Source organism: Bactrocera oleae, chromosome 3 (genome assembly GCF_042242935.1).
Source record: "Bactrocera oleae isolate idBacOlea1 chromosome 3, idBacOlea1, whole genome shotgun sequence".
Taxonomy (NCBI): Eukaryota; Metazoa; Arthropoda; class Insecta; order Diptera; family Tephritidae; genus Bactrocera; species Bactrocera oleae.
This window is the reverse complement of record NC_091537.1, coordinates 46,183,146-46,198,034: the sequence shown is the minus strand read 5'-3', so window position 1 is coordinate 46,198,034 and position 14,889 is coordinate 46,183,146.

The window sequence follows — 14,889 nt, the reverse complement described above, 5'->3', positions numbered from 1 at the left end:
TCATATTTCTATGTTATATTGCGAAAATGGGCGAAAGCGGACTACAACCACGCCTATTTCCCTTATAACACCATTTTCAATTCCATCTGATTCTTTCACTTTCCACTATGGATATCAAGCAACAATGATTATATCGGGGTAAGACTTTGCGTGAATAATACGTTTAAAGTATGCCACCTTGTGACCAAAAATTGTCTAAATGGAACTAAAACTGTTTAAGCCCCTAAGTAACAAATATGTGAACCCCAGTGCCTATAGTTGACTTTCTACCGAAAATATCAGTCAATCCACAAAGAAATCTCAAACGAGTATACCATTTGACTTTGCGAGAGTATAAAATGTTCGGTCACATCCGAACTTAGCCCTTCCTTATTTGTTTTGTCTGGCTTTACTACTGCATGATGCGGCAAGTCCAATAAAATGAGTAATATTTGCCGTTGATGGTTTTTTCGCATGTGCTTATTTCATCCATGTGGTCTAAATGTAGGTATTCTTCCAACATACCATCATATTCTGGTTTGAGTTCGCCTGTTATAAGTAAGTTTTTTTCCATACTTTGAAACTGCTGCATTGCAGTGGTGCGAGAGTGACCTAAGGCGATTGTGTTAAGAAATTGTTGTTTTAGTGGTAGTGGTATGACGTACCGACCATTATCTGATCTAGTAGTTGTGGCTTTGTAAAAGTCTTCACAATACTGATCTTCTGGGGTTGTAATTAAAATTGGGGGGAGTTCTTCTAACTCCCAACATTTTTTCAATTGTGAATTGAGGTATTCGTCTAAGGTTTCCTCAACTTGAGTTGTCATTGTAGTTACTGGTTCCGTAACTAGACCACTTAGGATCCAACCGAAAGTAATATTTTGTTTCAATAGTGTGTTTGAAATTTTCTCGAGTATTATCTGAGGTATGAGATCGCTGCCTAATAGAATGTCTATTTAGTCGGGGGTGTTGCAGTTGAGATCTGCTAGATTTAGGTGTTAAACCTTTTGCCAATGCTTGCTATTTATATGATAGCTTGGAAGCATATTTGTTAGTTGCGGTAAGACTATAGCTTCTGTTTGAATGTGCCTATCCGCTTTGGGGGAGATTAGGGTAATGCGGCAGATTTTATTCGAGTTTTGGGGTACTCTTCCGCCTTCCCGTAATTTCAAAATTCGATTATTTTGATGGCAGTTTTAGCCTGTTTTGTGCCCTAGACGCTATGCAAGATCGTTGTGATCCTTGGTCTGTTAAGGCCCTAAGTTTAAACAGGGTGTTCGATGGAGACGACTGCTGTGGGTAGTAGTACCCTACTTTGGTTTTCGCTGTGTAGGGTTTGCGTTTTTAATGCCTTTGAGCAGTATGGTGCTTCTTGGCAATTTTCGGGATTTCGCACTTCGGGATTTGCTGTGGCAACTAAACCCGTGGCTCTTTTCATATATGCGCTGCTTGGGGGTGAACTGGAAAAATTATTTATATGAAGCATAGAATGATCTCGTTTATGACAATAAACGCAATTGAACTTGCTTTCGAAATATTTGAGTGAATGCGCATAAGACATACTGTTTGTACAAAGTATTTTTGTTCTTACATAATTGTTTCGATCGGTAATATTAGTTTTTTTTAATTTCTCAGAAGATTTGAACTTATTCCCCCCTGTACACAGTTCGCATGACATTTTGTTTGTACTGTTCGGATGTGAACGTATTTAAATTGTTGTTGCTTCTGGCTTGGGGTCTGTGGAAACTTCTATTTATGTCGTGTTGAACGCTTTTCGTTCTGACTTTTTTTTTGTCTACCCTTTCTGCGATTTCGTACTGGGTAGTTAGGAAATCTTTTATTTGTTGCCACGTGGGGCATTTTCTGCGTGATGAGAGCGATTGCTCCTATAGAAATAATGATTTTTCTGGTAATGCGGCAGTGCATATGTTTACCAGTATAGGGTCCCAGCTGTCTTATGAAATATTTTGTGTCGATAAAACCAAGAAACAATTTGAAACAGTGGATTGAAGTTTGATAAATTCTTCACTTGTCTCCAATTGAATTTTGGCAAGTTCATTAATATCGATATTTGTTTATCGACCAATATTCTTTCGTTTTCGAATTTTGATTTAAGAGCTTCCCAAGCCAAATGGAAATTATCGTCATTTAGTGCGAACTGTTTTACTATTACGCCTGCTTGACCTTGATAATTTTGGATGGTTTATGTAAACGGCAATAAACATGTCTCGAAAGGACGGCCATTGTTCATAACCACCATGAAAGATTTCTGTGTCACATGCGGGCACCTTGAGATGGATGCCTGAACTTGCCTCTTGCCATTGGATTTATGGCAGCTCTACTCTTGGCTGTGGAGTAGGTGCAATTGCTTTGATTAATTTTAATTGGTCAGAAATAATTGCTTTAATTTCTTTGAACTGGTCTAAGCAGTTTTCGTGTTTGGCGTAAGCCGAAGATTTGAAATTTTCTGGTAGATATGAGTCGTCAGATTCTACGATTGCGTCATATGCAGCTTGGAGACGTGTCCAAAAATTGTCAAGATTGTCTTTTTTGATTTCTAATACCGATTCAGAATTGTCTTGAATCGGCGAAGATGAAAATCGAGTGCAGTATCGTATTAGACTGTCACTCTCTGCAATGAATTTGGTATATGAAATGTCTTTTATCTGTTTTCGGTTTGTAGCACCTTGCTTTTAGCGTGTAGCTTCTGTTAGTGTACATGAACTTTTTTCGTCCAAAATCATTTTTGGTACTTTTAGATATTGAGTTGGTTTAGATTCCTTAGATATTTTATTTATTTTTTCTCTCAGTGTACACTGATGATATTAAATAAATAAAGAGATTACCTTTTGAATAAATAGGATTTTTTTTTGTTGTATCCGGACTTCGCCAATAACAAACGCGTATTTCGTTTTTCTTAGTCTCGGGTTTTATTTAGTTCCGCTTTTTTTTTCTCTCTTTGTGTTTTATAATTTATTGTTACGTAGTCGTTTGCTAATTGTCTATATTAACGCTTTTAAAATGAGGTTATTAACCTTTGTACATAAGCGTGCACGTTATGTGCGTATTTATGTGCATATGTAATATGCTTGAATGTTTTGTTTGCAAGCAGCATTGAGTGTTTTAACAAGAACAAGAAGTATTGCCAGAAAAGTGCCGATATGGACTTTGAATATACAAGGTGCTTTCCAAAGTAAACAGGACTTTTAAAAAAAGACAGAACAAATTGTTTTATTGGCAAAATCAATTAATTGTATTCAAAATAGTCTCCTTCTGCTTTAATACAGCTTTTGGCACGGTCCAAAAGCATGTCGAACTAGTGTTTTAGCTCGTTGCCCGGTATGGCCGCCAGTATGCCGGTGCAAGCCTGTCCAAAAATTGTCAAGATTGTCTTTTTTGATTTCTAATACCGATTCAGAATTGTCTTGAATCGGCGAAGATGAAAATCGAGTGCAGTATCGTATTAGACTGTCACTCTCTGCAATGAATTTGGTATATGAAATGTCTTTTATCTGTTTTCGGTTTGTAGCACCTTGCTTTTAGCGTGTAGCTTCTGTTAGTGTACATGAACTTTTTTCGTCCAAAATCATTTTTGGTACTTTTAGATATTGAGTTGGTTTAGATTCCTTAGATATTTTATATATTTTATTTATTTTTTCTCTCAGTGTACACTGATGATATTAAATAAATAAAGAGATTACCTTTTGAATAAATAGGATTTTTTTTTGTTGTATCCGGACTTCGCCAATAACAAACGCGTATTTCGTTTTTCTTAGTCTCGGGTTTTATTTAGTTCCGCTTTTTTTTTCTCTCTTTGTGTTTTATAATTTATTGTTACGTACTCGTTTGCTAATTGTCTATATTAACGCTTTTAAAATGAGGTTATTAACCTTTGTACATAAGCGTGCACGTTATGTGCGTATTTATGTGCATATGTAATATGCTTGAATGTTTTGTTTGCAAGCAGCATTGAGTGTTTTAACAAGAACAAGAAGTATTGCCAGAAAAGTGCCGATATGGACTTTGAATATACAAGGTGCTTTCCAAAGTAAACAGGACTTTTAAAAAAAGACAGAACAAATTGTTTTATGGGCAAAATCAATTAATTTTATTCAAAATAGTCTCCTTCTGCTTTAATACAGCTTTTGGCACGGTCCAAAAGCATGTCGAACTAGTGTTTTAGCTCGTTGCCCGGTATGGCCGCCAGTATGCCGGTGCAAGCCTTTTAAATGGCCTCGACGTCTGCATAACGCTTTCCTTTTATCGGCAAATGCATTTTTCCGAAAAGGTAGAAGTCGCACGGTGCCATATCAGGTGAATACGGGAAGTGGTAGATTGTTAAAATGTGATTTTTGGTCAAATAATCGGGCAACAAGCGTCGATCAATGAGACGGCGCATTATCGTTCAACAAACGCCAACTTTCATCTTCGCGATATATGGGCCGAACCCGTCGAATACGGCGCACCAAATGCTTCAAAACTCGAAGGTAGAGTACCGCATTAACGTTTTGGCCAAATCAGCATTCTCTTCCTTTTGACTTCTCCAGGCGCGATTTTTTGGGTTTCGGCTCATTTCTCATTTATGTCCTCACGACCACTTTGAAAACGTTGAAACCACTCGTGCACTCTGCTCTTGCCTGGATGGGCAATCATCGCCATAAACTTGTTTCATCAATTGAAACGTTTCGGTAAAAGTTTTACCAATTTTAAAACAATATATAATGTTGGCTCTTTGTTCGAAGCTCATTTTCGCACCAATGACAAAAACATACTGACACTTGAAACGCAATAACTTGACTTCCAATAGATGAAATGTCATGAAATTTTTACTGGAAGTCGATAAAGGATAGCAGATTCTAACGCAGCAGTCGACATATAGATGGCGCCACTAGAGTTTACTTTGTTACTTATGTCCTGTTTACTTTGTAACGCACCTTGTATGTACAACTGTGTGTGTACCACTACTTATGCGCTATTTCCACCAAGTATAACCTTGTCTTTGTTTTTTCGCTTGTTAAGCCGATTGTTCTTGTGCTCTTGTTTATTGTTTTAATAAATTTTATTTCTGTTTAAAAATTTAATAATTCCTACTTATGTACCGTAACGCTTAGTGTTCGGAAATTTTGTTATTATTAAGTTTAAGGTCTTTTATTATTATCAAATATTTTAACTATTAGCATTAATTTTAAATATTGTACCCTATGTGTGTAGGGTAAACAGGCATAGGCAAATTTTAAGCCGTGCGTATGTATGTATATCCTTGTTAGTTTGGCTATAGGAATGACGCGGGAAAAGAAAATAAATAATGTGCATGTACACACTTTTGAGTTCGTATCGTTCGTGTATATGTATAAAAAACTAATCGCTTCGTAACTTGGTTAGTTACGTATATGTAAACGTATATAAAATGTGATATATAGGTAATATAATATATAGTATGTAGATTTGTATGTACTTGGTAAGTAACCGTGCAGATATGTATACTCTCGCAACCTGTTGCTACAGAGTATAATAGTTTTGTTCACCTAACGGTTGTTTGTATCACCTAAAACTAATCGAGTTAGATATAGGGTTATGTATATATAAATGATCAGGATGAAGAGACGAGTTGAAATTCGGGTGACTGTCTGTCCGTCTGTCCGTCCGTGCAAGCTGTAACTTGAGTAAAAATTGAGATATCTTTATGAAACTTGGTAGACATGTTTCTTGGTACCGTGAGACGGTTGGTATTGCAGATGGGCGTAATCGGACCACTGCCACGCCCACAAAACGCTATTGATCAAAAACAAATAAATTGCCATAACTAAGCTCCACAATAAAATACAAGACTGTTATTTGGTACACAGAATCACATTAGAGAGGGGCATCTGCATAAAATTATTTTTTTTTTTAAAGTGGGCGTGGTCCCGCCTCTAATAGGTTTAATGCGCATATCTCCTAAACCGCTAACGCTATAATAACAAAATTCACTGAAAGCAAATGTTTTTAGCACCTCTATTGACGGTGTGAAAATAGTTGAAATCGGGTGACAAGCCCGCCCAATCCCCATATAACGGTACTGTTAAAAAATACTAAAAGCGCGATAAACCAAGCACTAAACACGCCAGAGACATTCAATTTTATCTCTGGGATGGTATTAGATCACGTTATAGGAACCGTGTTTAAAATTAGTCAGTGGGCGTGGCACCGCCCACTTTTAGGTGAAACCCCATATCTTGGGATCTGCTTAACCGATTTCAACCAAATTTGGTGTATACCGTTCTTTTTATATGTCTATGTTATAGTGCGAAAATGGGCGAAAGCGGACTACAACCACGCCTATTTCCCTTATAACACCATTTTCAATTCCATCTGATTCTTTCACTTTCCACTATGGATATCAAGGCAACAATGATTATATCGGGGTAAGACTTTGCGTGAATAATACGTTTAAAGTATGCCACCCTGTGACCAAAAATTGTCTAAATCGAACTAAAACTGTTTAAGCCCCTAAGTACTAAATATGTGAACCCCAGTGCCTATAGTTGACTTTCTACCGAAAATATCAGTCAATCCACAAAGAAATCTCAAACGAGTATACCATTTGACTTTGCGAGAGTATAAAATGTTCGGTCACATCCGAACTTAGCCCTTCCTTATTTGTTTTGTCTGGCTTTACTACTGCATGATGCGGCAAGTCCAATAAAATGAGTAATATTTGCCGTTGATGGTTTTTTCGCATGTGCTTATTTCATCCATGTGGTCTAAATGTAGGTATTCTTCCAACACACCATCATATTCTGGTTTGAGTTCGCCTGTTTTAAGTAAGTTTTTTTCCATACTTTGAAACTGCTGCATTGCAGTGGTGCGAGAGTGACCTAAGGCGATTGTGTTGAGAAATTGTTGTTTTAGTGGTAGTGGTATGACGTACCGACCATTATCCTGTCTAGTAGTTGTGGCTTTGTAAAAGTCTTCACAATACTGATCTTCTGGGGTTGTAATTAAAATTGGGGGGAGTTCTTCTGCCTCCCAACATTTTTTCAATTGTGAATTGAGGTATTCGTCTAAGGTTTCCTCAACTTGAGTTGTCATTGTAGTTACTGGTTCCGTAACTAGACCACTTAGGATCCAACCGAAAGTAGTATTTTGTTTCAATAGTGTGTGAAATTTTCTCGAGTATTATCTGAGGTATGAGATCGCTGCCTAATAGAATGTCTATTTAGTCGGGGGTGTTGCAGTTGAGATCTGCTAGATTTAGGTGTGAAACCTTTTGCCAATGCTTGCTATTTATATGATAGCTTGGAATCATATTTGTTAGTTGCGGTAAGACTATAGCTTCTGTTTGAATGTGCCTATCCGCTTTGGGGGAGATTAGGGTAATGCGGCAGATTTTATTCGAGTTTTGGGGTACTCTTCCGCCTTCCCGTAATTTCAAAATTCGATTATTTTGATGGCAGTTTTAGCCTGTTTTGTGCCCTAGACGCTATGCAAGATCGTTGTGATCCTTGGTCTGTTAAGGCCCTAAGTTTAAACAGGGTGTTCGATGGAGACGACTGCTGTGGGTAGTAGTACCCTACTTTGGTTTTCGCTGTGTAGGGTTTGCGTTTTTAATGCCTTTGAGCAGTATGGTGCTTCTTGGCAATTTTCGGGATTTCGCACTTCGGGATTTGCTGTGGCAACTAAACCCGTGGCTCTTTTCATATATGCGCTGCTTGGGGGTGAACTGGAAAAATTATTTATATGAAGCATAGAATGATCTCGTTTATGACAATAAACGCAATTGAACTTGCTTTCGAAATATTTGAGTGAATGCGCATAAGACATACTGTTTGTACAAAGTATTTTTGTTCTTACATAATTGTTTCGATCGGTAATATTAGTTTTTTTTAATTTCTCAGAAGATTTGAACTTATTCCCCCCTATACACAGTTCGCATGACATTTTGTTTGTACTGTTCGGATGTGAACGTATTTAAATTGTTGTTGCTTCTGGCTTGGGGTCTGTGGAAACTTCTATTTATGTCGTGTTGAACGCTTTTCGTTCTGACTTTTTTTTTGTCTACCCTTTCTGCGATTTCGTACTGGGTAGTTAGGAAATCTTTCATTTGTTGCCACGTGGGGCATTTTCTGGGTGATGAGAGCGATTGCTCCTACAGAAATAATGATTTTTCTGGTAATGCGGCAGTGCATATGTTTACCAGTATAGGGTCCCAGCTGTCTTATGGAATATTTTGTGTCGATAAAACCAAGAAACAATTTGAAACAGTGGATTGAAGTTTGATAAATTCTTCACTTGTCTCCAATTGAATTTTGGCAAGTTCATTAATATCGATATTTGTTTATCGACCAATATTCTTTCGTTTTCGAATTTTGATTTAAGAGCTTCCCAAGCCAAATGGAAATTATCGTCATTTAGTGCGAACTGTTTTACTATTACGCCTGCTTGACCTTGATAATTTTGGATGGTTTATGTAAACGGCAATAAACATGTCTCGAAAGGACGGCCATTGTTCATAACCACCATGAAAGATTTCTGTGTCACATGCGGGCACCTTGAGATGGATGCCTGAATTTGCCTCTTGCCATTGGATTTATGGCAGCTCTACTCTTGGCTGTGGAGTAGGTGCAATTGCTTTGATTAATTTTAATTGGTCAGAAATAATTGCTTTAATTTCTTTGAACTGGTCTAAGCAGTTTTCGTGTTTGGCGTAAGCCGAAGATTTGAAATTTTCTGGTAGATATGAGTCGTCAGATTCTACGATTGCGTCATATGCAGCTTGGAGACGTGTCCAAAAATTGTCAAGATTGTCTTTTTTGATTTCTAATACCGATTCAGAATTGTCTTGAATCGGCGAAGATGAAAATCGAGTGCAGTATCGTATTAGACTGTCACTCTCTGCAATGAATTTGGTATATGAAATGTCTTTTATCTGTTTTCGGTTTGTAGCACCTTGCTTTTAGCGTGTAGCTTCTGTTAGTGTACATGAACTTTTTTCGTCCAAAATCATTTTTGGTACTTTTAGATATTGGGTTGGTTTAGATTCCTTAGATATTTTATATATTTTATTTATTTTTTCTCTCAGTGTACACTGATGATATTAAATAAATAAAGAGATTACCTTTTGAATAAATAGGATTTTTTTTTGTTGTATCCGGACTTCGCCAATAACAAACGCGTATTTCGTTTTTCTTAGTCTCGGGTTTTATTTAGTTCCGCTTTTTTTTTCTCTCTTTATGTTTTATAATTTATTGTTACGTACTCGTTTGCTAATTGTCTATATTAACGCTTTTAAAATGAGGTTATTAACCTTTGTACATAAGCGTGCACGTTATGTGCGTATTTATGTGCATATGTAATATGCTTGAATGTTTTGTTTGCAAGCAGCATTGAGTGTTTTAACAAGAACAAGAAGTATTGCCAGAAAAGTGCCGATATGGACTTTGAATATACAAGGTGCTTTCCAAAGTAAACAGGACTTTTAAAAAAAGACAGAACAAATTGTTTTATTGGCAAAATCAATTAATTTTATTCAAAATAGTCTCCTTCTGCTTTAATACAGCTTTTGGCACGGTCCAAAAGCATGTCGAACTAGTGTTTTAGCTCGTTGCCCGGTATGGCCGCCAGTATGCCGGTGCAAGCCTTTTAAATGGCCTCGACGTCTGCATAACGCTTTCCTTTTATCGGCAAATGCATTTTTCCGAAAAGGTAGAAGTCGCACGGTGCCATATCAGGTGAATACGGGAAGTGGTAGATTGTTAAAATGTGATTTTTGGTCAAATAATCGGCAACAAGCGTCGATCAATGAGACGGCGCATTATCGTTCAACAAACGCCAACTTTCATCTTCGCGATATATGGGCCGAACCCGTCGAATACGGCGCACCAAATGCTTCAAAACTCGAAGGTAGAGTACCGCATTAACGTTTTGGCCAAATCAGCATTCTCTTCCTTTTGACTTCTCCAGGCGCGATTTTTTGGGTTTCGGCTCATTTCTCATTTATGTCCTCACGACCACTTTGAAAACGTTGAAACCACTCGTGCACTCTGCTCTTGCCTGGATGGGCAATCATCGCCATAAACTTGTTTCATCAATTGAAACGTTTCGGTAAAAGTTTTACCAATTTTAAAACAATATATAATGTTGGCTCTTTGTTCGAAGCTCATTTTCGCACCAATGACAAAAACATACTGACACTTGAAACGCAATAACTTGACTTCCAATAGATGAAATGTCATGAAATTTTTACTGGAAGTCGATAAAGGATAGCAGATTCTAACGCAGCAGTCGACATATAGATGGCGCCACTAGAGTTTACTTTGTTACTTATGTCCTGTTTACTTTGTAACGCACCTTGTATGTACAACTGTGTGTGTACCACTACTTATGCGCTATTTCCACCAAGTATAACCTTGTCTTTGTTTTTTCGCTTGTTAAGCCGATTGTTCTTGTGCTCTTGTTTATTGTTTTAATAAATTTTATTTCTGTTTAAAAATTTAATAATTCCTTCTTATGTACCGTAACGCTTAGTGTTCGGAAATTTTGTTATTATTAAGTTTAAGGTCTTTTATTATTATCAAATATTTTAACTATTAGCATTAATTTTAAATATTGTACTCTATGTGTGTAGGGTAAACAGGCATAGGTAATTTTTAAGCCGTGCGTATGTATGTATATCCTTGTTAGTTTGGCTATAGGAATGACGCGGGAAAAGAAAATAAATAATGTGCATGTACACACTTTTGAGTTCGTATCGTTCGTGTATATGTATAAAAAACTAATCGCTTCGTAACTTAGTTAGTTACGTATATGTAAACGTATATAAAATGTGATATATAGGTTATATAATATATAGTATGTAGATTTGTATGTACTTGGTAAGTAACCGTGCAGATATGTATACTCTCGCAACCTGTTGCTACAGAGTATAATAGTTTTGTTCACCTAACGGTTGTTTGTATCACCTAAAACTAATCGAGTTAGATATAGGGTTATGTATATATAAATGATCAGGATGAAGAGACGAGTTGAAATCCGGGTGACTGTCTGTCCGTCTGTCCGTCCGTGCAAGCTGTAACTTGAGTAAAAATTGAGATATCTTTATGAAACTTGGTAGACATGTTTCTTGGTACCGTGAGACGGTTGGTATTGCAGATGGGCGTAATCGGACCACTGCCACGCCCACAAAACGCCATTAATCAAAAACAAATAAATTGCCATAACTAAGCTCCGCAATAAGATACAAGACTGTTATTTGGTACACAGGATCACATTACGGAGGGGCATCTGCAGTTAAAATTTTTTTAAAATAGTGGGCGTGGTCCCGCCTCTAATAGGTTTAATGCGCATATCTCCTAAACCGCTAACGCTTTAATAACAAAATTCACTGAAAGCAAATGTTTTTAGCACCTCTATTGACGGTGTGAAAATAGTTGAAATCGGGTGACAAGCCCGCCCAATCCCCATATAACGGTACTGTTAAAAAATACTAAAAGCGCGATAAACCAAGCACTAAACACGCCAGAGACATTCAATTTTATCTCTGGGATGGTATTAGATCACTTTATAGGAACCGTGTTTAAAATTAGTCAGTGGGCGTGGCACCACCCACTTTTAGGTGAAACGCCATATCTTGGGATCTGCTTAACCGATTTCAACCAAATTCGGTGCCCAACTTTCCTTTCATATTTCTATGTTATATTGCGAAAATGGGCGAAAGCGGACTACAACCACGCCTATTTCCCTTATAACACCATTTTCAATTCCATCTGATTCTTTCACTTTCCACTATGGATATCAAGCAACAATGATTATATCGGGGTAAGACTTTGCGTGAATAATACGTTTAAAGTATGCCACCTTGTGACCAAAAATTGTCTAAATGGAACTAAAACTGTTTAAGCCCCTAAGTAACAAATATGTGAACCCCAGTGCCTATAGTTGACTTTCTACCGAAAATATCAGTCAATCCACAAAGAAATCTCAAACGAGTATACCATTTGACTTTGCGAGAGTATAAAATGTTCGGTCACATCCGAACTTAGCCCTTCCTTATTTGTTTTGTCTGGCTTTACTACTGCATGATGCGGCAAGTCCAATAAAATGAGTAATATTTGCCGTTGATGGTTTTTTCGCATGTGCTTATTTCATCCATGTGGTCTAAATGTAGGTATTCTTCCAACACACCATCATATTCTGGTTTGAGTTCGCCTGTTTTAAGTAAGTTTTTTTCCATACTTTGAAACTGCTGCATTGCAGTGGTGCGAGAGTGACCTAAGGCGATTGTGTTGAGAAATTGTGGTTTTAGTGGTAGTGGTATGACGTACCGACCATTATCTGATCTAGTAGTTGTGGCTTTGTAAAAGTCTTCACAATACTGATCTTCTGGGGTTGTAATTAAAATTGGGGGGAGTTCTTCTAACTCCCAACATTTTTTCAATTGTGAATTGAGGTATTCGTCTAAGGTTTCCTCAACTTGAGTTGTCATTGTAGTTACTGGTTCCGTAACTAGACCACTTAGGATCCAACCGAAAGTAGTATTTTATTTCAATAGTGTGTTTGAAATTTTCTCGAGTATTATCTGAGGTATGAGATCGCTGCCTAATAGAATGGCTATTTAGTCGGGGGTGTTGCAGTTGAGATCTGCTAGATTTAGGTGTGAAACCTTTTGCCAATGCTTGCTATTTATATGATAGCTTGGAAGCATATTTGTTAGTTGCGGTAAGACTATAGCTTCTGTTTGAATGTGCCTATCCGCTTTGGGGGAGATTAGGGTAATGCGGCAGATTTTATTCGAGTTTTGGGGTACTCTTCCGCCTTCCCGTAATTTCAAAATTCGATTATTTTGATGGCAGTTTTAGCCTGTTTTGTGCCCTAGACGCTATGCAAGATCGTTGTGATCCTTGGTCTGTTAAGGCCCTAAGTTTAAACAGGGTGTTCGATGGAGACGACTGCTGTGGGTAGTAGTACCCTACTTTGGTTTTCGCTGTGTAGGGTTTGCGTTTTTAATGCCTTTGAGCAGTATGGTGCTTCTTGGCAATTTTCGGGATTTCGCACTTCGGGATTTGCTGTGGCAACTAAACCCGTGGCTCTTTTCATATATGCGCTGCTTGGGGGTGAACTGGAAAAATTATTTATATGAAGCATAGAATGATCTCGTTTATGACAATAAACGCAATTGAACTTGCTTTCGAAATATTTGAGTGAATGCGCATAAGACATACTGTTTGTACAAAGTATTTTTGTTCTTACATAATTGTTTCGATCGGTAATATTAGTTTTTTTTAATTTCTCAGAAGATTTGAACTTATTCCCCCCTATACACAGTTCGCATGACATTTTGTTTGTACTGTTCGGATGTGAACGTATTTAAATTGTTGTTGCTTCTGGCTTGGGGTCTGTGGAAACTTCTATTTATGTCGTGTTGAACGCTTTTCGTTCTGACTTTTTTTTTGTCTACCCTTTCTGCGATTTCGTACTGGGTAGTTAGGAAATCTTTCATTTGTTGCCACGTGGGGCATTTTCTGGGTGATGAGAGCGATTGCTCCTACAGAAATAATGATTTTTCTGGTAATGCGGCAGTGCATATGTTTACCAGTATAGGGTCCCAGCTGTCTTATGGAATATTTTGTGTCGATAAAACCAAGAAACAATTTGAAACAGTGGATTGAAGTTTGATAAATTCTTCACTTGTCTCCAATTGAATTTTGGCAAGTTCATTAATATCGATATTTGTTTATCGACCAATATTCTTTCGTTTTCGAATTTTGATTTAAGAGCTTCCCAAGCCAAATGGAAATTATCGTCATTTAGTGCGAACTGTTTTACTATTACGCCTGCTTGACCTTGATAATTTTGGATGGTTTATGTAAACGGCAATAAACATGTCTCGAAAGGACGGCCATTGTTCATAACCACCATGAAAGATTTCTGTGTCACATGCGGGCACCTTGAGATGGATGCCTGAATTTGCCTCTTGCCATTGGATTTATGGCAGCTCTACTCTTGGCTGTGAAGTAGGTGCAATTGCTTTGATTAATTTTAATTGGTCAGAAATAATTGCTTTAATTTCTTTGAACTGGTCTAAGCAGTTTTCGTGTTTGGCGTAAGCCGAAGATTTGAAATTTTCTGGTAGATATGAGTCGTCAGATTCTACGATTGCGTCATATGCAGCTTGGAGACGTGTCCAAAAATTGTCAAGATTGTCTTTTTTGATTTCTAATACCGATTCAGAATTGTCTTGAATCGGCGAAGATGAAAATCGAGTGCAGTATCGTATTAGACTGTCACTCTCTGCAATGAATTTGGTATATGAAATGTCTTTTATCTGTTTTCGGTTTGTAGCACCTTGCTTTTAGCGTGTAGCTTCTGTTAGTGTACATGAACTTTTTTCGTCCAAAATCATTTTTGGTACTTTTAGATATTGAGTTGGTTTAGATTCCTTAGATATTTTATATATTTTATTTATTTTTTCTCTCAGTGTACACTGATGATATTAAATAAATAAAGAGATTACCTTTTGAATAAATAGGATTTTTTTTTGTTGTATCCGGACTTCGCCAATAACAAACGCGTATTTCGTTTTTCTTAGTCTCGGGTTTTATTTAGTTCCGCTTTTTTTTTCTCTCTTTGTGTTTTATAATTTATTGTTACGTACTCGTTTGCTAATTGTCTATATTAACGCTTTTAAAATGAGGTTATTAACCTTTGTACATAAGCGTGCACGTTATGTGCGTATTTATGTGCATATGTAATATGCTTGAATGTTTTGTTTGCAAGCAGCATTGAGTGTTTTAACAAGAACAAGAAGTATTGCCAGAAAAGTGCCGATATGGACTTTGAATATACAAGGTGCTTTCCAAAGTAAACAGGACTTTTAAAAAAAGACAGAACAAATTGTTTTATTGGCAAAATCAATTAATTGTATTCAAAATAG